A 23,357-nucleotide genomic window follows, 5' to 3' on the forward strand; every position below is an offset into this window, starting at 1 on the left:
CGGAGGAAGAAACGTCGGAGTCAGAGATGAGCTCTTGTGAAGAGCACACGGCCCTCCTGAGCAACACGGTCCTGGAGGAGATAGCAAAGGTGCAACAAGACCCCATGCTGTTCTCCGATGACATTTTCTTCATTGAGCCAGTGGTAAGTGATAGCTGAGAACCTCATTTTCCTCCTTCCCCTCTTCCTCTTCCTCCTCCTCCTCCTCCTCCTCCTCCCCCTCTCCCTCCTCCCACCCGGATGTGGTCACTCGCAGATCCTCAGCTGGCCCGATGTGCTGGGAGGGAGGACATCGAGTTTTGGTGCAGCTGCAGAGCTCCCTGCTGGAAGCATTTCTGCCCTGCAGGCTCAGGGCAGGGCTGGGAGCCTGACAAAGCCGAGATCTGCTGCCAGGGCTGGAGCTCAGGGGTGCTCCGTGCTGTCCTGCAGTGTCCACAGGGAGCAGTTCTTGTAGGCAGGGGCTCAGCAGAGGGTGTTGGAGCTCTGCCAGTTCACATACTGAGCTCAAGCTTGCCATGGTTAATCATAGAAATGCCCATCCCCACCTGTGACCACGCCTTGCACTATTTCTGAGTGTCCCTTCCAGTGTCCTCTTGGAGCTTGGACACAAGGGTGGAAGGTTTAAATGGGCCTTTTGAGTTCTCCTGCACACAGGGACAGAAAACATTTTCCTTTTCTGTTTGTGCAAGCAAACCCCCACATCCTCCCAATCAGCCAGAGCCCTGATTCTGAGTACTGAAGATGTGAGAGATGATGAATGCCTGGTGTCTGCACAGTGCAAAATCCCTTCCTATCTTGGAGTAAATCCCAGAATAATCCCCACTGCTGCTTTCTTTCAAAAAAGGTTAAACGAATATTTTTATTTCCAAGGAAGGGGATCATGTTCTCTTCTTGTGAAGAGCCATGAGTGCACAGTGGCAGTTGCATCCCGCTGTAGCTGACAGCAGCATGAAGTGACCAAGGGCTTGTGTCAGAGCAGTAGGAACATTGTGGAGAGTGGGAGCTGATCAGCTGAGCACCGAGAGCTTCCAGCAGTGTGCTGAGCTGGGTTTGGAGTGTTTCCTTGAGCTCCTTGTGCTGTTAACTCATCACTGATGCTCTAAACTAAGGCTTGCAGGACTGTGGTTGAAAACAAGAAATGTGAAGTTTGAAGATACATGTTTTGCTGTCTCTTTCTGTTTTAGGAGGGAGAAATTGGGCCAAATTGTTCGGCTGAAATCAAGGTGACCTTCAAACCCATAGAGGCACTGGAGTACCGAAGTGTGGCTTACTGCAACATCTCAGGTCCAGCTCCTTTCCCCTGCTTCTCTCAGCCTCAGTGCAGCCATGGTGCAAGCCTGAGCCCACTGGGCTCCCCTGTAACTGCTGGGAAGAGTCCCTGGCCAGCCGGGCAGTGCTGGCACATCCCCACTGGCCCTGCAGCTTCCAGGGAGTCTCCTGTGCAAGGCCAGGGCTCAGAATCCTGTGTCTGGGTTCCTGATCCCAGAACAACCCAGACAGTGCAGGGAGAGGTTTTCCTGCCATGGCTTTGCCAGCATTTCCTCACAGGCCAAAGAGCTGCAGAGCAGAACAGCTTTAGTGAACAAGCACTGAGCCCCTCTAGGCCACTGACCTCCAGGATGGTCCATTTGACACGGCTCCATCATCAGGTGGTAGGAGCTGAGTTAGAAATGGGCTTCCTGACCCTGGGTTGCTCCCACTGCCCAGGCACCACCAGACCAGAGTGGCTGAGCCCAGTGAGCCCAGGGTGTTTGTGAAGGAGCACCCTTGGCCAGCACTTGCCTCTGTCCCTATGTGGGAATTGTCACCTTGCAGCTCAGTCTGTGGAAGTAGAACACGATGCTGAGTGCCAGATGTTGAGGATTTTGGCAACAAAGCCGTGTGCTACTGGGCCAGGTAGTTTGGCAATTGCCAAACTCTGTATGAGCTTTGTGCCTGCACTGAATGGATTTCAGAGCTCCTCTGAGTGCATGGGAAGGAAACCACAGAGTCATAGTAAGTTCAGGATGGAATGGACCTTAAAGGCCTCTGGGCAGGGACACTTCCCACTAGATCAGGGAGCTCCAAGCCCATCCAGCCTGGCTTTGAACACTTTCAGGGCTGGAACCTCCACAACGCCCCTGGGGAACCTGCTCCAGTGTCTCACCACCCTCACAGTAAAAAATTCCTTCCTAATATCTAACCTAAATTTCCTTTCTTTCAATTTATATGCGTTACTGCTTGGCCTGCCACTACAGGACCTCAGAGGTGTTTGAAACTCAGCAGACTGGTGGCTAAGATTGGAAACCAGCCTAAGGAATGGGTTAGAAATTGCAAGTCAGCCCCAAGGGATATCTCCTGAGGGAACAGAAGGGTCCATATCTTCTCCTGCAGCATCAGGAGCTGGTGGCATCCAGCTCAGAGTCAGGGACTCGCACTGAGGCAGCCTGGAAAATGCAGTGTAACAGAGGGAATTATTGTACTGAAATGGACATCTCTCCCCAGGCTGTGAGAGCAGGCTGCCCCTGCGCCTCAGAGGACACGGCAAAGGACCCCTGGTTGAGCTGAACTGTCGCAAACTGAACCTTGGGAACGTTTCTGTCAACACCCCTTACGTTCATGAGGTGAGAGCAGGACTTGGGATGGATCCTGATGGCTCCTGAGGCAGCAGCAAGCCTGGGTGTGACTTACTAAAATATGAATATCGATCTAATATCGATATGCAACTGAGACGGACAAAAACTCTCTAGCAGTGTAAAGTTAGAAAGTGTATGTTTATTGCATCATTAGACAACTCACGAGAAGGTTATTTCCATTTTGCTTTCTTGCTGCTGCAGGTGCAGCTGATTAACCTAGGAGCTATTGATGCTCCCTTCACCTATATATCTTCAAATGCAAACGTGGGCTTCTACTTCAAGTTTGCACCCAAGGAGGGCGTCATTGCACCAGGTGGGACCCAGACGATCCAGGTCTACTTCAGTGCCACCGTGCTGGGGACGTTTGAGGAAGAATTCCAGTTCAGTGTGGCTGGATCTCATAGGTCTGCACTCCTGACTATCAAGTAAGGACTGTGGGAGCTTGGTGGGCACATCTGTGGCTGTCTCTGGGACATCTCCCTCATTTTGGGGCTGAGCAGAGAAAAAAGGTGTTTCCTGAGGTTCTGATCTCTGCTTTGATCCTGGAATTGCCTTAGTGTGAGGATGCCTCCTGCCCTGTGTGGGTACCTGGGAGCTGGCACGATCCTCCCTGCAGGGATCTCCCTCTGCCGTGGGCCATGGCAGGCAGTGGGATGGATCAGCTTTGGGCAGTAGCTGCTCTGGGATGTCCCCCCGAACAGCCAGCAAGGCCCCCAGGGCTTTGGAGGTGGCCCAGCCTGGGTGATTCTGCACCAGCAGCAGTGTTTGTAAAAATTCCCATTAATAATCCATCCCAGAGGGGCAGCAGCAGCCCCACCTCAGCTCTCATGGCCATGCTGTGAGGCACGAGCCGTGCTCCCAGCTCCTGTGCACAGAGTGCTCTGGTACCTCCTTTCCACAGCCAGGAAAGGGCTGATGTGGGACACAGGAACTGCAGCAGGAACTGTCCCAAGGACAGGCGTGTCATCCTGTGGGCTGGAGCCATGGCAAGAGAGAATCCTGGCCAGCAGAAGGGAGAGGGGCTGAAAATAGGGGAGGCAGAGCTCAGTCCTCAGCACCACAGCAGCATGAGGGCTTGTCCCTGCTAGCCTGAGCCATGTGCTGCTAGGATCCTGTAGGGTAAGCAGGAGAGCTGGTGCTGGCTGCTCTGGAGCTTTGGAGCTGGGAGCTGCTGTTGGGAGGCACTGGGTCAAGGCAGTGAAGGAATGAAAGCAAACTGCAGTCGATTATACCAATGAGATAAAGGAGATGGATTAAAAAGAACAAGAAAGTTATTACTTAGCAAGAGAAAAGTGGTGAGTAGGTCTGCCCATAGTAGAGAAACAAGTATGCTGGATTTGTTTTTAGAGGAAAAGTGCTGGGTTTTTCTACTTTTGAAATCAAGAGGGAACATTTCACCGTCAAATAATTGTTTCTGCTCTGTCCCTCCCCCAAACTGCTCATGGGGTGTTATTGCACAAGCAGCTTTCTCCTTGAGCAAGGGCAGGTGTCTCTTGTTGAGAGGTGTAGAGCAGAGCCAGTGGCAGTCCTGTGAATACAACAGAAGGCACAGCTGGTCCTTGATTTTTAACCAAAAGGCAGAGTGGGCATCAATTGGCATCAGCCATGAAATAAACTCATGATGTTGTGCAGCTCCAAGTGCTGATTTCAGTGGATGTTGTGGCTTTTGGAGCCTGTCTGCTGAGTTTAAGGACAGGTGAGGTGGTGTGCTAGATTCAGGACACCCCTGTTTGGTTGTTTAAGCTATTGCTCTTGGCTGTGCCAGCTGGTGCACTGCTGACAAGCTGGTCCTTTCCTCCAGGATTCATCTGCCCACTGTGTAGAACTGTTGCTGCTCTTTTCAGAGGGTGTTTGGGGCTTCCCTGACTTCATGTCTCAAAATTCTGTAATGATTGTGTGGGTCAAAATCTCCTGAGAAAGATCCTCCATGGGAGCAGCAGTTGCAGCTAGGGAGTAGCAAAGCAGCAAAGGTTACAGAAGTTTGTGGGGACACCTTTATGTCCATCACGTTACAGATGGGGAAACTGAGGCACAGAGCCATGTCTGGATGTGTGTTCAGGGTCCTTCATGGGACCACCAGCAACCAGGGGGCTTTTCCTGCCTGCCCTGTGCACATGGCAGGGTGTTGATTTCAAACCTGCCCTGACACCAGGTTTTACACCCCCGAGCCACGACAGCCAGACCTGTGCTTGAATTCCCTTTAACCAAGCCATCTCCTCCTCTGTCCTCGCCACGGCAGGGGCAGTGTCACCGGACCAACTTCACTCTTGGATGCCATTAAGCCCAACTTCCAGGACATCTCCTCTGGTGAGTGTTCCCTGGGCTGGGACACAGTGTGGGGGATCTGTGCCTTCCAAAATGGAGCACTGGAACATAAAAGCATCCCTCACTCATGGTCTGCCACAGCAGCCTCTTCAGGGTGTGAACTCCAGGGCTGCTGGGTGCCCCAGGTAGCATTCTGCCACTGTGAGATCAAATAGAACCAAGGAATAGAAAGTCATTTTTTTTGCCACTGTGAGATCAAATAGAACCAATAGAATAGAAAGTCAGTTTTTTTGCCAATCTGAGATCAAATTGAACCAAGGAATAGAAAGTCATTTTTTTTTGCCACTGTGAGATCAAATAGAACCAATAGAATAGAAAGTCAGTTTTTTTGCCAATCTGAGATCAAATAGAACCAATAGAATAGAAAGTCAGTATTTTTGCCACTCTGATATCAAACAGAACCAATAGAATAAAAAGTCAGTATATTTCCCACTGTGAGATCAAATAGAACCAAGGAAAATAGAAAGGCAGTATTTTCTGATGTCCCTGTCCTGGTTTAAAAGACAGATGTCTGTCAAGGAAGGCGGGAATCTTCCTGGAATGGAAAGATGACCCCTTCCCTCCAAATTATTATACCTTGGAAATAATGGGGCTTCCAGGCAAAAATATGGGAAAGGGAATAACAATTCTTTACTGGAATATATCGGCACAAACAACAACACAATAACAGAAGTTTCCGAGAGAGGGAGGAAGGAAGGAAGGAAGGAAGGAAGGAAGGAAGGAAGGAAGGAAGGAAGGAAGGAAGGAAGGAAGGAAGGAAGGAAGCTTTCTTGAGCTGCTTCTTCCCCACCCTTATCACTGCTGAAGCACTTGTTGCGTTTTGAATAAATGAAACAAGAAAGGCAACAGTAATCACAGTGACCAGAATGGGTGTGAATTCATGTCACTCACTGCTTATGTATTTTGAATACAATGGGAGTGTTGGCAGACTTAACAGGGAATTTTGCAGCTTGAATTCTCAGAGTAAATGCTGGGTCTGGGTGCACACTCATCCCTGAGAGATAACTGGTGCTGGTTTGAAGCGGGTGAGGGAGCTCCTCCCCATCAGAGAGAGAGAAGCTTGCAGTGTTCAGCAGGGCTAGGAGTGGGCATTTTCAAGGCTGCAGTCTGGAATCAGTGTCAAAGGGAACTGAGTCATGCCATAATTGGTGCCTAAATGGACACTTGTGTCCTTTTCCTAGGCTCTCCCAACACCAAGACCTGTTGCCTCACTGACACCTCCCTGGTGTTCCATGATGCCCTTTGGAGAAAAAACTGCTTCCCAAATCTGCAAATCCAGCCCAGCACCCTGGAGTTCGTGGGTGGCACTGAGGGAGTGCGCTCTCTGGAGATGACCAACTGCAGCCTTCTTCTCACCAAGTACCACTGGTCACTCTGTTGGGACAGCCAGGCGGACAAGCTGGGGTATGTGCACCTTTGCCCTCTCCTTGAAGCTCTTCTTCCTGGTGCCCTGCTTGTACTTGGCAAAGAACAAAGCTGTTGGCCTAGGATCTGACAGACTGCTTCTGGCTTTTCTTTGTTCAAATAACACTGACCAGCCGTGGTCAGCCTGGATGCTCAGAGAAAAGGTTTTCCACCAATTTGGTGCTGCCTAGGCCCCACAGGGGTTTCCCCTGGGAAGGAAAGCTGGGGTGAAAGCTGATTTCTCAGACCTCTGTGGCCTGAGGCAATGTCACCTTGATGAAGGCTCCTAGTCCCAGCTCCACAGTGCTGCTGGAGCCCCTTCTGGCCCCTCTGCTTTGGGATGGGTCCTCTCTGCAGGAGCAGCTCTCTGCTCCTTGCCTTCCTCCCTCGCACTGTGCTGCAGGATGCCCAGAAAGTCCCAACACCAGAGAAAAGCTACCTGGTGCCTGGGCTGATGCTGAATGTCTGTTACCTCCCCTTTCCTTCTTTGCTGAGACAATTCCTTTACTGCCAGGATGATTTCCCTCCCAGGGGTCAGCTTTCAGCACACACCTTGGATCTTCACTCTCTTTTTTTGTGACCCATTACTCGTTTTGACTTTTCCCCTGCAACATGTCCCTGGTGGGTTTTGTCCTGTTTGACAGCAGGACTTGTTCATCACATCATCTCCTATCCCTGCCTCCCTCAGAGTTTCTGCTTTAGAGTGAAAAATATCATTGTCTGGACAACTGGGAAGTTGCTTCAAAGCATTCATTAAAACTAAAGACAGTGGAATAGATGATTAGGGATCTCTTGGGGGTTATGACGAGACTGCCCCTCACCCAGAAATTAAACCCAGCCTTAGGTAACAAGCTACAAAGCTAAAGGCAGTGATTCCTTGGGGAGCAGGTCATTACAGGCCCTGAATGCCTGTCTGGGGATGGAGCATCCAGGTCGTGTTTGACTGTGTGGGGAGCACTTGCAGCTCAGCAGGGTGACAGGCAGGCACGGCTCGACTGTGTCCCTCATGTGGCATTAGAAACACAAGCAGAGTTACCCTGAGCACCTGCCTCAATTTAAAATGGGGACTGTGACCTGAGTCACCTGGGAGTGTTGGAAAATATCAACCAACCCCCCCAACACTGTCAGGGAAACATTCCTGATAAATTCCTGGTGGAGCTTCAGAGTTTCTGGCATTGGGCACTGGGGTTTGCTGGGCTGGCTCCTCACTGGCCGGGTCTGCCCCTCGGTGCCTCAAACCCCACCTTCCTGCTTGTCTTCTGTGTCTTTCCCTCTCCCACTTTTTGCATCCCCACAAGCTGTTAATCCCTGTCCTCTGTAGGTGCTCAGTGCAAGCAGCTGCAGCTGCTGCACTGCTGCTGCCTCGGCGTCATCCCTGGGCTGCCTTTACAACAGACCTGCTCCAGCCTGGATTGGGAAGGGCTGGATCAAACCATTTCTCAGTTCAGCACTCCAGCACCCACTCAGGGGCTGCATCATGAGCAGGCGCTGCTCGTGCAGGTGTCCCTCCCTCCTCCCTCCCACTGCAGATCCCTGTTCACATTTCTGTTGTTTTCCAGATATGAGCTTAAGCCACCTAAATTCAAACCCCAACCACCAAAGGAGCAGAGAACCTCCCGTTTGGATTACTCAGCATATAGAAGGAGATTCAGGATTAGAAAGGAGGAGGCAAACAGTGCCCTGAAAGAAGCACAGGATTTCACCCAATCTTTAGGAACAGAGGTAGATTTTTTTGTACACACACTGCTTGTGTTGCCTCCCCAGCTTGCCACTGACAAGTCACGCTCGTGCTGACCTCCCTTTTTGCTGCCCTGCTGTCCTGTGCCCCTGTGGGTTGGGCAGCAGGGCCTGTGGCTGGATATGGGGTGTGTGAGAGGGAGAAAGAGGAGAGTTTTCCTTGGAGAAGCTCACTCAGATCCTACAGACCTGTGCTGAGTGTGGGATTTTTGTGCCTGGTTTTCTTCACAATGTAAGATGAGACTTTTATCTGCATCATCATGGTAAGACCTCCAGCTTCCTTCCCAGAGCAAGCTGAGATGAGTCCTGATCTTCACCTACCCTTTTCCGAGAGCTGGTATTGCACTGGTGGCCCTGAAGCTGCCTTACAAACTGAGACTTTGCAAAGTGGCTGTCTCCCTCCTGGCATAGAAAATGGCTTGTTTTTCAGGTGCCACCACAAACTCCTGGACCCCCTCACCTCCCACGGGAGCTGGCAGGAATCGCGTCCTCCGTGGATGCACCTCATGCTCCCCTCGAAGCGGAGAAGGTAAGAGGGAATCTGTCTCACTCACCCATTGCCAGCGTGGCAAGCAGGGCTGTAGCTCCCAGTCCCACTGGTGGCCCCCAGCACTGTCCACAGAGGGGCTTCACGTCCCTCCAGGCTCACCACAAAGTGCTGCTGAACCAACTGGTTGTTGGAGGGGCCATGCAGGACATGGTGTAGGGCTGCCCAAGGACGCTGTGCAGCACCTATGGAGGGCATTGCTCCCCCTGGACCTCATCAGGTGGTCCATAGGAAATTCTTGCAGGAGCTTTTGCTGTAGCACCTGGAGGAAGTAGGATACAAATCAGAGAGGGGGGGGGGGTGGGAAAGCCTCAGGAGTCAGATGAGTCCTTCCCTGAGCTCCCTGAGCTCCAAGAGCCCTTACTCTGAGTCTCCTCCTTTTCTAAAAGCAGTAAGAAATGCTTTTTAAAGGCATGTTGTGAATCAGAGAGAATTTCTACTGCCAGAAGACATCCCAGTTCACTTCAATGTAGTGTATTAATTAACGCATTGATCCGTGAGTATGGGAGATTTTCCCCATGGTCCCTCCACTGGTCAGTGGCATGGATGCAGGATGAGATTAGGGTGATTTTGGCTGGGGAATAGGCCCCTCCAGGTACAGCTGCACTCTGCTCCAAGATGCTCTTCTGCACCCATTTCCATGCTCAACACCTCAATCTCTCCTGTCCTCCATCCAGGCTTTCAGTATCCTGCCGCTGTCAGGTGTGCTGCAGCCAGGAGAGAGCCAGCAGGTCTCCTTCACCTTCTCTGGCTGCTGCAACATCCTCCCCAGCGTGAAGGCGCTGTGCTGCGTGGAGGGAGGCCCCACCTACGAGGTGGAGCTGATCACCTCACGCCTCAGCTACTCCCTGAGCTGCTGGGAGATCAACTGTGGCCCTCAGGTACCACACACAGCCCCTGGCACAGCTCCTTGCCCTGGAACCACGGTCAGCGGGTTCCTGCCCACCTCGGCCCAGGGCTCCCTCCCCTCCCCAGCCCCTTTGTTGGCTCTGGGGCTTGGAAGTACAACCTTTGAGGGACACATCTGGCATCCAACCTGGTTCAAAATAGCCATCTCCAAAAATGTAGGGAGTGCCTCTTTTTCTGGGTGCCTAAGACTGCCTCCTGGGGCAGGCAGGGTCCCAGTGGGGATGCCCTGGGGGTCATGTCCCTGAGACATCCCTCTGCTGATCCACACCTAAAGCCTGACCTCCAAGGAGATGCTCGTCTAAAGCTCCTGCTTAATCCACAAATAATCAAGGGAAGAAGTTGGGCTTCCAGTCGCTATAGTTGGAGAGACTGTCCCAGAATAATCCCCACTTTCCAGCTGAAAGCCCACAGATATTTCCAGCTGCTGGCCCTGTCTGTGTTGCCCTGTGTGACTCCCTTGTTGCATGTGTGTTGCTTGACAATAGTTGCATGCCTTTTCTCCTGGAATGCCTCAGTGCTGTCTCGGTTTCTCCTGGCTGTTGGTGACCTCTCAGAGGGCCTGTGTCCCCTGGTTCATTTATTGCTGGCCCTCACACGGTTGTTACCACACCTCTGTGTGCTGCCAGAGCTCCGTGGTCCTGGTGCCCTGTGCCTGGGGGTTCCCCGGGTTCCCAAGTGCCCTTATCTCCTCCCTGGACCCTTCTCCCACGATGTGTCTGCTTCCAAGCCCAGGAGAGAGGAAGGAGATTCCCAGCAGCAGGCCTGGGTCTGTAACTTCCCACTCCTGTGCCTTCTCTCCAGATATTTAATGAAATTGGTCACAGCACGGTCACTCTGGAGAACACTGGCAGGACTGAGTTCACCTGGGTGCTGAAGCCTAACATTTATGACCAGCATCTGCCTGGTGTGTTTCTGGTCAATCCCACCACTGTAAGTAGCACAAGTGACAGACCGCAGCCCTGTGCCAGGTGGCCCAGGAAAGCATTAAAGGGAAAAAGGAGGGGAAGAAAGGGGGAAAAAATTCAGAGGGAAAAACCCAAACCCAGTCATGAGAGAGAGAGAGAGCTGTAAGCAATTTCTGCTGGGGGCAGAGAAGGTCTAACAAGGGCTCTCCTGATAGATTCCCCATGGCCTTGGCTGGTGGGTGGATCTGCTGTCAGAGGCAGACACCAGCAGGAGGCTCGAATGTGTTGGTCATTGTCCTGTCCTGCTGTCAGGGGAGTAGAGGAGAATTCTTTTTGGTAGATTTCTCGGACAAAAACAAGGCACAAACGCAGGAAGTACTGTATCTGAGAACTGTTTGTTGATAAAGAGAGGGTATGGTCCCGACCAGAAGGGGATAGAAAAGAGAGCAGAGAGAAAACGAGAAATGGAGAAAGTAACAGAGGACAGGGACAGAGCATTACTGCTGGAACCCTGGGACGCTCCGTCGGCGTCCTGCTGGGCAGGTGGAGCAAGTGTGCTGCCAGCTGCACGGTGAAAAACATGTTCCCTCTCCTGTGAACTTGTAAAACGTTTAAGAAAGGACAATAGGAGACAAAGGCCACAGAGCAAAGGTTATTACAGCCGGGTGCATCTTGGCACTCAGCCAGGAGCACACTGTCACCTTCGGGGATACCCCTAAAGTGCCTTTTCCATTACATCAGCCTGTTGCATATTTACAGACTCTTATGCATAGTAAACTTTTCCCCTAAACTAGTTTACATGTCCTAAGAATTGCTTAGCATGGCTCCTCCTTGGATCTGCCCTTTTTGGAGCGTGCCTATTCCTTGGCTGCGTTTTTAGTCCTTTTTTGTCATCATCTTCAGTTCTGGCCCCAGCCCAGGCTGCCTTCAGACGGTGAGTGCTGATGGTTGGCAGATCTGTACAGGTGTCTTCTTCATATGTTCACTGGATGCCATCCCATGCAAGCAGGCACTTTAACCCAAGCACATTATATCAGCTATTTCACTAAGCTTAATTAACAACAGAAATAAAAACTATATCTTTATAACTAAGTTACTTTAACACGACACATATAAGATCAATGTTCATGTTTTTCATGGAGACAGCGGAGCACCAGCTTACCCTGGTGAGCAGGGAAGTGGCGACAGCAGGGTAGAGAGACAGGGAAGAAGTGGCTCTGCAGGGAGCCAGGCCCTCCAGGTGCTCCCAGCCCAACAAAAAAAACAAAAATGGCAGGGAAAAACTGGCAGTGCTTTTATATGCTAAGATTCCTCCTGTCATAGATACATATTATAATATTGGCTTTTTGCAAATATTAATATCAAAGCAATGTGACCCCCCGTGCGGAGAATGCTCTGAGTCTATGTTGTAGAAGGCTGAATAATTGCTTTATTATATCCTCTTATAATATATTGTACTAGAACTATATCATACTAAAAAATACTGAAGAAAAACCTGTGATTGTGTGCAGATAGTCCAGCTTTGACCCAATTGGCCAATCAATCCAAACAGCCATCACTGATGTCTAATTAACAAATCCCTCCTCAGTAAGCAATCTCCATAACACATTTCACATGTGCAAACAACAGGAGCAGTGAATAGAGAGAAGAATTGTTTTCCTTGAGCTTTCTCACTGTGTCTCACAGCTTCCCAGGAAAAATCCTGGGAGAGAGAATCATGCGTCTCTCTGTTCAGGGAATGTGCATACCACATATTAAAATGGATTTTATATGTGTGGTGTTAAAGTAACTTTGTTATAAAGATGTAGTTTGTATTTCTGCTGCTGGTTAAGCTTAGACATAGCAGTGAAATAGCCATGCTCGTGTTAAAATGCCTGCTCGGATGGGATAACACCCAGTGAACACAGGATGAGGACACCTGTGCAGATCTGCCACCATCAGCACTCACCGTCTGAAGGCAGTGAGGACCAAGGCCCGAACTGGAAGCAATCAAGAGAAGGAGCCAAAACCCAGCTAAGAAACACAAATGCCCTAAAAAGGCAGAACCAAGGAGGGGCTATGTAAAATGGTTCCTGGAATATGTAAACTAGTTTATGGAAATACATAAGGACTATGAATATGCAACAGCCTGGTGTAATGAAAAGGTATTTAAGGGGTGTCCCCGAAGGTAAGTGTGTGCTCCTGGATGAGTGCCAAGATGCACCTGGCCCTAACAACCTTTGCTGTGGTCTTTGTCTCCTATTGTCCTTTATTAAACTTTTTACATTTTCACAGGAGAGTGAATGTGTTTTTCACACTCCCGTAACTCAGCCCTTTCAGGAGGATTTGGTCAGGCGGGCAAAGTTTTCCTGGGCTTTGGGGTCTGCCCTCCTCCGAGGGGGAGGTCGCTGGCAGCCCCCAGACACGGAGCCTGCCTGCATTGTCTGCCACAACCTCCTTTAAAGTGGGATGAGTTAGGGCTCCCAGCACGTGGACAACCCCTATTGTAGTTTTTCACCCCGTGTCAGAAAATGGATTTATAGCCTATGCTGAGGCATGACTAAAAATATAATTGGTTCCTCACAGTCACTGTGGGGACCCTGAGGGCTGAGATCTCAGGCTGTGCTGGCACTGGAGCGTTTCTGAGGGTCACCTTACCCAGGGTGTGATCACACAGGACATTGTCCTTGGCCCTGCCTCCCCACTGCCAGCTAAGCACCACTTACATGTCCCTTACTAGGCTTGCTGCTCCCTGCCTCCTCCAGCCCTGCTGCTGTGCAGCGGCTTTGTGGGGCAGTGAGGGGGCCAGGGAGCGGGGCTGGAAGAGCAGCGAGAAAGATTAGCAGCATCCCACCACTGCCCAAGCCTCTCAGTCCTGCCTGGATGTCTTTGAGATGAAGCAGCACTCCTGCCTTTGTCCCTCCTTGAAGTGGGAAGTAATTTGCTTTCCCATTTCTGCATGCCTGAATCCTCCAAGGGACGAGAGGAGCTGCTGGCCCTGCTGAGAGCAGAGGCTTCCCTTCCCCAGCGGCAGCAGAAGTTTTTTTTGTGGAGGCAGGCTCTTGCTGGCAGAGGGCAAAGCCTGTTAACAGCAGGGCTGTGCTCGTATCAGGCTGTGCTGGGGCTGCAGCCTTGTGAGCCCTGGGGAGGACACACGGTGCACTTTTGGATACAGGGAAGGTAGAAGGTGTGAGAAACAAAGGCCACTCCTCAGTTAAAATTAAAAAAAAACTTAATAAGAGACAATAGAGGACAAAGTCAATAAAGCAGAAGTAACAGCACTGGGTGCTTAGCTGCAGCCACAGGCACACCAGTCAACACAGCAACACCCCTTATATCCCTGGGGTATTGCATCAGCCTAATACATATTTACAAATGGTTAGATATATTCAAAAATTTTGACATAGTTTCCCCTCTGTACCACTTTTTTGGAGCATGTGCAGTTGTCCTAGTGGTGGTCATTTGTTACTTTTCAACATATTCAACAGGTTTCCATTCCTTCACTATTAAGTGTTAAATTTAATATTATATATATATGTTATAAATTAATATATTTATATGTGTATGTTATATACTTTTTATATGTTATAAATTAATATATATTATAAATTTAATATTATATATATGTTATAATTTAACATTATATAAATGTTAAATGTTAATATTACAACAACTCTTCATCAACATTAGTATCACAACACAACATTTGCATTAAAAGAACTCTAAACTTTAGCAAAACTTCTTTTACAGAAGTCAACCTTATAAACCACATTGTATTTAACAGTTGTGAAAACCAACACTGTAATATATTTATCACGAAGGTGATGTGGTCTGATGGTTTATTCCAGATGAGAGTCTGTCTCCTGAGCCTGTGTGTCCCCTGATCCCCCATCAAACACTGATGCATTCCCTCCCTCTTCTCCTGTCCCTGCAGGGCTTCATTGCACCTGGCGAGAAGCAAGAGCTGGAATTCTCTTACATGCCAGGAATACCAGGAGCTTTCATCAGGATTTACCAGCTTGAAGTGGATGATCTGGACCCAAAAAATATCACCCTGAAAGGAGAAGCGTGCTGTCCCTTGATCAGCGTGAACCTGCCCTGGAACACCACAGGTGGGCACGGCCTGTCTGCCCCAGGAAGGGCCGCTCTGGTTTTGTTCCCGACCGTAAGCCCATGGGGCAGCTCATGCCAACCCCACCGAGCCTGGAGGTCTGCAGGACTCCCAGGCCAACTCAAGCCCCCCTGGTTGCTTCATGAGTCTTGAGCGGAGGATGCCATGTGGGCTTTGTCCCAGGAGCCATCCTGCAGATCCTGCCAGCACATCTGGCAGGGTCCTGAAGGATGGTGGCGAGAGTGAAGGGCTTGGAAAGCTGTAGGAGAGGCTGGCAGGGCTTCTGGCAGGGTTGGATTTGTGTGACATTGCAGGGGATGAGATGCTCCTTGGTGGGGAGGGAGAGAACGTGAGGATTCAGCAAGGAGCAGCAGCATCCACTTCCCATAGAGGGCTTAAGGGATTTCTTTCTGGAAGAAACCAATGTTGGGAGGTGGGGACTTGCCAGCTGAAATGGGACTGGCACTTTGCTCACACTTCTCTTTGCGGATGTTTTCTTCCTTCAGAAAATGAAAAATATGAGAAGCTACTGAAAGAGACTGCAAAACACCTGCAACAGTACAGTGAGAGGAATAAATCAAAAGTTGTTCAGAAGACTCAGAGCCTGAAGTCTCAGACTCTGAAAACTCAGACTCCAAAGACTCAGACCTCGGAGACTCGGGATCTGAAGACTCAGGACCTGAAGCCCCGTTTGCTCGGCTCTGGCACGGTAGTAAGAACAGCTGCAGCCCCATTTGGCACATGCCACCTTCTCCGTGTCACCTGAGCCCCTTGCAGCCCACAGCAGCTCCCCAGTGCCCTGATGGCACCTGGGACCTCCCTGCCCACTTACAACCTTGTGTCATCTCAGCATTGCCCCTAGGGCTGACACTCTGCTCATGGTCTCTTCTGGGGCTGCATCAACTTCCTGGCTACCCCAGGGAGAGGTCCTGAAGGCCATGCTCCAGGGATGGAGTTGATGGTGCTTTGAAGGGGATGCAGGTCATTGCTGGGGAGTTTGTTAGTCCCAACTCAAGCCCTGCCAGAGTTACAGACCTGAACAGCAGCTGCCTGATTGTGCCCTGGGGCTGTGCTGGTGGTGCTCATCTCCAAGAGGCACCAGCTTGGTCCTGATTCCCTTCCAAGACAGTTTTTGTTCAAGCTGCCTTGGTACTGGCTGGGGGAGGCAAGTGTCTGGAGCTCTGGAAGGTTCCTGGCTGGTCTGTCTGCCTGGCCAGAGCAGCTTTGCTGAGAATCTGGGTAGGCAAAGATGCTGGAGTTACTTCCCTGGAGATGAGGTCCTGGCTAAGAGACCAGGAGGTGTCACAGACACTGAGCAGCCGGACAGGAGGACCCCACGCCCCCTCCCAACAAGAGCAGGGTGGGATCCTTTCTCAGGTGCAGGCTGGGCCTTGGGAAGGACCTTTGCTAACCAAGTACTTTTTCCCTTTCCTCAGCCAAACACTCAGCTGCAGATAGACACGATGAGGATGCTGATAAAGAAGGCTGCTCTGGAGCGGCAGAAAAGGCTCACATACCATCTCCCAAAGGGCAGGTTCCCTAACAACCAGCTATGCCATAGTCTTGTCAAGTGAGTAGGGACTCCCATCCCCATCTCCAGGTGCCCCATGGGGAACACCCAGCCATGTCCCCTTCTCCTGAGATCTCCTTGGGCCTGCAGAGCTGGGAATAGCCTGGAGTCCAGAAGGGGTCTGGTCCCGGTGGCTGTGACACACCACACGTGAGCAGTGGGGTGTCCTCCCTTCCCCAGCATCACGCTGAGCTTTGGACTGCTCAGTTCCCCACAAGTGTGGGGTTCTGTCCCTAGAGCTGAGGGGACCCAGTGCAGACCTTCCAGCCCTTCCAGGCAGGATAAATTCTGTCCCTGCTGACTAGCTCTGAAAGAGACAGCTCCCAGCTGATGTCGTGGTTCCAACTAACAGAGCACACTAAGCAAAAGGAGAAGGGAACCCTTTAAAACCCCAAATCAGATGGCTTGAATCCTGGTGGGGTGGCAGGGCTTGTCTAGGAAACTTGGTGGGTCCCTGTGACCATCATGATGCAGCACAAGCAGCAGAGGTTTCAATGCAGGAAGCAGATGCTCTGCAGAGCAGATCATGTGGTCTGGTTGCAGAGCAATGAAGATTTCCTGTGCAGGCAAATCATATTCTAGGCCCCAAAACAATTTCAGCCTCAGGCTGTACCCCAGGCTGGGCAGTTCCACTGAGACCAGTGGAGAACCAGTGGACTCACCTGTACTGGCTTTTCATGGCAGAGGAGCTGTGGCCAGTGTCCATTTTAAATAATTTTATTTGCAGGTACTGTTAGTAGCTGATACAACCTAGGACTTGTCAGGACTCCTCCTGACTTCCCAAACTCTTTGTCAGGTGGTCAGGCCATGGGTTTCATGGGCTTGAGCTGAGTTTTTACAGCAGTGAATAAAGAAATAGCCACTTTATTTATGGCTGTCCTCTTGGACATGCAGCCAGGCTGTGGTTTAAGGACTGTCCTTAATCCTCCTTGCAGAGTTAAGCTGCCCGAGTATATCCTGGACATGGGCCCTGTCCTTAAGGGTTTCACTGAGAAAAGCACTCTGGAGATCACCAACCCTGAGCAGATCCCAGTGTCCTTCCAGGCTGATCTGTCTGCCCTGCAGGATACAGGTAAGCAGTGCTGGAGACACTTCCTGTGGCCTTGAAGGAGGTGTTTCAGACAGATTAGCTTAAGCCACTGAACTTGGGGAGGTTTTTGAGCTTTTTTCTTCTCAGTGCCCCTGCTGGGAGCTTTAGAGGCAGAATTCTCCTGACCATCCATGCCCAGGGACCTCTCCTGGCCTGCCTGTGCCTGCCCTAACACTTCAGTGCAGAGGCCAGATGGGCTCATCACCCTGGTCACCTCTCAGCATCCTCTGCCCTTGGCTCCCACGAGCATCGAGTTTCTTTGGGCACTCTGTGGGCTTGTTTTGGCAACCAGGGGGGTCTGCTGTGTTTTGGAAATGCTTTGTTTGGAGTTCACACTGTCACAGCACCTGTATTCAGCCTTTATTGAAGAAACAGCCTGTGAGATCCTCTGGTGGATCAAAAGAAGCTTCCAAAAGAGACCTCGAGGCAAGGCTGCACTTCCATCACAGTGGCTCACTGTGTCTGAGGGCTGTTCAGGTGCACTCTAAGTTTTTATCCAGGTCACAGAACAGTGTGGGGCTTTCCCCAGCCCTCTCAGCCAGGACACCTGTAAGGCTTTAAGTGCTTATGGCACATTTCGTGTTCCTCGTGTATCTCAGCTGCTTTGTGTTCATCTGTTCCAGGTTTCAGCATGGACCTAGGCCTGATAAAGAGCCTGCCCCCCAGCCACACCGTGGCATTTGAAGTGCACTTTGAAAGTGCCCACCAGCCACCGGGTGACGTGGATGTGCTGCTGCCCATAGAGGTACCACAGCTCTTGGGGCAGGCAGCAGGCTGGGCGCAGCAGCAGATGTCACCTGCACCCTCTGCTGAATTCTCTGTCCTTCTCCAGGTGACAAATGGCCCCACGTCTCACATCCGCCTCTGTGCCACTGTGCTGGAACCATCGCTTGAACTCTCCAAGAACACACTGCAGTTCTCTGACATCCCCGTTGGGCAGTGCCAGGTTGAGACCATCCGGCTCTGTGGGTCTCAGATTCAGTCAAAGAAAGAAACTGAGAATTTCTAGCCAGGCAGAAGCCGGGGAAAGAGCTGGAGAAGAATGTAAATAGTTCTTTATCTCTCTTGTTATTCCATTGTTTATTGTTAAGTTCTATCACTGTGCATGAAGCACATTGCTCCAATGGGGTGGGTTGTTTTCACTACAGAACCAATGGATTTGGTCCTCACGAAGCTCTGTATAAAAGAGCAGTGTATTTTGAATAAACCAGAGTTTTACTCTCGCAGCCTTCTGAGCAGTCTCTTCATTCCCGTCCTACCTCGACACCAACATCTGGTGACCGCTGACGTGGAATTGCCCCTAACCCTGAGAAACAGGGTCTGGTGACCCTTCGTGAATCTATGGCCTGGGCTGGTGACCTGAACCTCAGCGTCTTGCGGGGGGGTCTCGGCGGCGCGGCACCGTGCCACCAGCCTGTGGCTGTGAACAGACACCTTTGCCTTCTTAAGAAAGGTAACGCTGGAACTCCACGCCTTCTGTAGAAGGCTTGGTCCTATTTGGACCGTGGTGCGGCTTTTAAAAGCCGGGACTGTGCGGGACAGGTTTTCCCTGGAGGAGCGGGCTGTCTTGTCTCTAAAAGTGGATGTTCACAAACAGGAGGTTTCATAGCAATGGGGAATCAGGCGTCTGCAGCTGATCGGACGGTCTTGTCTGCCTGGAAAGCCTCTATCCCGCAGATGGGAGTTCGGGTCTCTGATGAGGAACTGGTACTGCTCTTAATCTGGGCTCGGGACCATGGATTCTCCGCGGACATTGGGCAGGCCTTCGATCGAAAGCTCTGGCGCGATTTGGGGCGGTGCCTCATGAAGCAGATGCACAAGGGGGACGCGGAGGTGTCCGCACTTTTCGGTCTGGAGGCGCGTGTATGTGCCCCTGCGGGAGGGAGCCCCGGGGAGCAGGGATGCCGAGGGTGTTCTCTCCGGGAGTGACGCCGCCGCTTCTGTGTGCAGCCGTGTCTCGGGGAGCGGGGACAGGCAGACGGGCCGGGCGATGCCCAGTCCTCCACGGCGCGGAGCGGGGTGTCGGGACATGATGGGACGCCCCGCAAGCCTCCCGTGTCACCGGGGACTCCTGCTGGTCCCAGCACTCCCCAACCCCATGGCTCTACTCAGCCTGGGAATTCTTTGCCGGACAATCAGCCGCAGGTTGCACAGCAGACTGTGCCCCGGCTGGCTGAGCAGGCTCAATCTGCCTTGGGCACGGTGCCAGTGGCAGCACCTGCTTTTCAGGCGGCGCTGGGAGTGCCATCATCGCAGCTCTCGGGCTCGGCCCACCCCCCTTTGCACGGCCTGTCGGGGGTGAGATAAGTAGAAGATAATTTGTTCACTGTAATATGCTTGCTTATCTTGGTTTGCATAAGAATGTACTGTGGTATGTTAACCTAATTTGTTTTGCATAAGATAGTGGCTAAGAATGTACTGGTGTGTCTTTGAAATGCTTATTTGCTTACAAGGTGATAAGGAGGTTGAGATTAAAGTCCTGGGCGTGTGTGTATCTGGTCTGCTTGCTGTATCTCAAAAGAAGAGACTTAGAAGCTATCACAACGACCAGACTCAGACTGCATTTGGAGAGTCACGTCTGCAAGGAGAAAGGGGGGGGATAAAAGGAAGGTTGGGACAGAACATTTTTGCGCGCCGTTGGTGGAGCAGGAGACTCCCCGGCCGCCCAGCGCTGGATTTTGCCTGCCTTACTCGCTTGCTAATTTTAAATAAAATTGCTTTATTGAATTAAGACACTTCAAATTGCCGTGTCACAATTTATAACAGGGGGCTGTCCCGTCTTCGCCGCGACAGCCCAGGGCCCGTCCGGCGGTTGACCAGGCGGCTCAGCTGGTTCAGCCCTTGTGGGGCCCCTCTCCAGTCTGCAGCTTCGTTATCAGCTATGGAGCCTGCACAGATGTATGGGCCTCGCTGGGGGCAGGGATGCAGCCTTTGGTTCATGCCCACCACACCCCCCGCCTCCCGCGGGGGCTCCGGTTCTACCGGCGGGGCCAGCGCAGCTGCTTCCCGGAACGTCCCGCTGCGCGACGTGTGCTGCGACTGACTTGATTTCTTTCACGGTGCCGGTGTCGATGGTTCAGCAGCATGTTGTGGGGGGCACTTTGGTGTTGTTTTCGGCCCTCCCTGCTCCGGGACTGACACCAGCGCTGGGAGTGGTGCCTGCTTTCCACGCCACGCCTGCCGTGGCACAGGTGCTCCCAGCGATGGGGCCCGGCGCCCGCGGCTGGAGCGGTTCTGCCTTTTGCCATGCCCGCCGCTTCGGCGGCTCCAGCGGCGCCTCTGGTTCCTGCCCCCGCCCCGTTTCAGCGGCAGCACCTCTGCCTCTCGCCCCGCCTGCAGCTTCGGCGGCGGCGGTTCTGCCTCCTGCCCCGCCCGCTGTTGCTTCAGTGCCCGTGATGCCTGCTGCGCCCCAGCAGCCAGTGCCGTTCCTGCCTCCGATGACTGCAGCTTCAACGCACGTCACATCCACGGTTGCAATCTCCTGCTGATCCTTTCATACTGCCACCTGCGATGGAAGGATCCACCGAGCGGCCGGTGATGGTCCCAGTCTCCGCCCCGTCACCGGCGGCTGGCCCTTCTGGTTCGGGAGCTGTTGGCTCGGGGGCCGCGCCCAGTGCTTCGGCTTCGCGGTCGTAGCCGCTTCCCCAGCCGCGGTGTTGTTATAAATGAGAATTTATTCAGCCAGATTAAAAATAAAAATAATTTTATTTGCGGTCAAATTCTATCTAGTCAGCCACATGGAAAGGACAGAGCCGAGCCCGGGGTCGACCCTGGGTGTGCAACAAGGAGTCAGCCTCAGCAGAGGTTTTCTCCTATGCCCACACACCTCCATCCTGGCACAAGTGGTTTTTATAGGGAAAATTCCGCCTGAGGCCAAGATTTGAGCAGTTAGTCTTTCTTCTATTCAGAGTTTATAGGTTAATAAGATTTTCTTTTTTTGGTGATGAGGAGAAATAATTCAATGTCTGGAGTAGTTGAATTCTTGATGAGAGTTTACGGGAAGGCTGCATTCACATGGATCTGTCTGAGGATTTCCATGATATCCATCTTGGACGATCAGCACTGATGATCGTGATGATTAACACCTGGAGCTCAGACATGGCCCATCTCCTGGCCAAGCCACATCCTTTTACTTGTAAATCAGTTTCTTATACATCCAGTCTCACCTGTAAAGGGGGGGGAACTAATATGACAGGCATGATTTAACAAATATCCAATATTACATATTTCATATGAGGAATGGTGCGAATTATATTTATTACACATAACAGTGTCTCTCGTCAGCCCACCCTCCCCTGTGGATGGCGGACTGTCCCCCACGCCCCTGTCACAGGAGGCAGGTAGTGACAGCGATGATTTGATCTACTCGATTCTGTCACGGGGGCCTGACCGTCTGTCGGAATACCGACAAGGGCGGCGAGCGTCCCAGAGAGATCTGTGGACGCTACCTCCCTGTCAGGTGTTTGTGTGACCAATAAATCCCCATCGCCTTTGGGATGCGGTCAGGCAAAGCGCTTCGGAAGTGTGTGATTAGGATTTGTTAGAGCGGGTGGGAAAGCCTGGTGGTGCGGTTTTGAACCCGCCTCTCAAGGAGGCAGAGACCATACCTAGCGGCCAGTTGATTCCTGTCCTCCCCAGGGGGAGCACAAGTGAGGATGATGATGCTTCAGTTCAAGGTAAGCTTCAAGCCTTTCCTGTGTACAAGGCTGTCCCAAATTCGGGACAACAGGACAAGCACGATGTTATAGCTTGGAAGGTTGTACAGGATTTGCAGGACAAGGTGGCAAATTCACCCATTCCTCCTCCTTCTCTGAGGACAGTAGTTCCCCATCTGCCCGCCCTGTCTACAGGTTTTCCCTGCAGCTCTAGGCTATGGGGGCCACTCTTGGTTTGGCTGTGGGTGCTCTCAGCACCGCATCAGTGTCTCAGAGCACTCAGGAAGTGAGGCTCTGTCCTCGCAGACCGAGGAGACCTCACACGGTTGGTTTCTGTGCCCAGAACAATCGGCACAAATACGTGACACCAGCCCTATGCCAGAAGCAGCAGGCGCCGGAGGATGAGCCCTGTCCCTTTGAAGTGATGCCCTCCCAAGGAACCCTTGATCCGCAACGGTGGCAGAACTTACAAATCTGGTTTACACCCAAGGAGGAGGTGAGATTGGCAGGTGTCAGCCCGGGAGGCCTGTCAGAGCTATCTGGAAATGAGGGCCTGGTGCAGAGAGTGTGGTATGAGCTCTGCCTTCGCAGGGAGCTTTCTGCAAAGCCTGTACTTGTGACAGCACAAGGAGAAATGTGCTGCCACACATACTCAGCGTGGCTCAGCTCACCCCAGAGAGCGCTCCTGTGAGATGTGCTTTGAAATGCCCACAGGGATCTTGCACAGAGAGCACCAGGGCTGCCTCTCAGGGGGGGATGTGCCCAACTCCCCTCAGCCTGCCCCTTGCCTGCCTGTATTTGCAGCTGCGACACTTGGCATCGCAGACACTCGCAGGGGATAATCCTGGAATGGCCAGTCTGGGCTCATCCTGCTGCAGGACTGACAGACAAATCAGCCACCAGACACCTTCCTGGACATGGCAGGAAGCATGTCCCATTCACCCCCATCAACGGCGTTTTATTTGTGCCTCAGGATGTTCCGAAAACCTCAAGTTGTTACAACTTGTGGTGAAAAATGCTAAAAGGGAGCACAAACATCTGGGGGTGGTGTTTGTGGACATTGCCAAGGCTTTTGACACTGTATGTCATCAGCATATATTTCGGGGTTTGGTTCAGAGAGGGGTCGATCCACATATGATTCAGTTGGTAAGGGAAATGTACAGGAATATTAAAACGTACATTTCTCTTGGGAAGGAGAAAATGGACCCCATATATATTCACTTGGGTGTCAAGCAGGGCGACCCCATGTCACCTTTGCTGTTCAACCTCGCACTTGATCCCCTCCTATGTAAACTTGAAACAGAGGGTAAAGGGTTCCACCAGGGCAGGTTGAAAATAACAGCTATGGCCTTTGCTGATGATTTAGTGCTGATGAGTGATTCCTGGGAAGGCATGTGTGATAACATCAAAATTCTCGAGACCTTTTGTGAACTTACTGGTCTGCGAACACAGGGTGAAAAATGCCATGGATTTTATATTAGACCAACAAAGGACTCATATACCATCAATGA

At 51.7% G+C, this 23,357-nt stretch overlaps 1 long non-coding RNA gene across 1 annotated transcript; it reads left to right on the forward strand.

Moving 5' to 3' along the window:
- Positions 1–442: 442 nt before the first annotated feature.
- LOC146765038 (uncharacterized) lies at positions 443–17,307 on the forward strand. The gene is made up of 3 exons (XR_014950422.1): positions 443–4,310; positions 4,854–4,921; positions 6,121–17,307. It is a non-coding gene; the product is annotated as an uncharacterized LOC146765038 (long non-coding RNA).
- The last annotated feature ends 6,050 nt before the right edge of the window (positions 17,308–23,357 follow it).

The sequence above is a fragment of the Lonchura striata genome, chromosome 29 (genome assembly GCF_050655825.1).
Source record: "Lonchura striata isolate lonStrDom1 chromosome 29, ASM5065582v1, whole genome shotgun sequence".
Taxonomy (NCBI): Eukaryota; Metazoa; Chordata; class Aves; order Passeriformes; family Estrildidae; genus Lonchura; species Lonchura striata.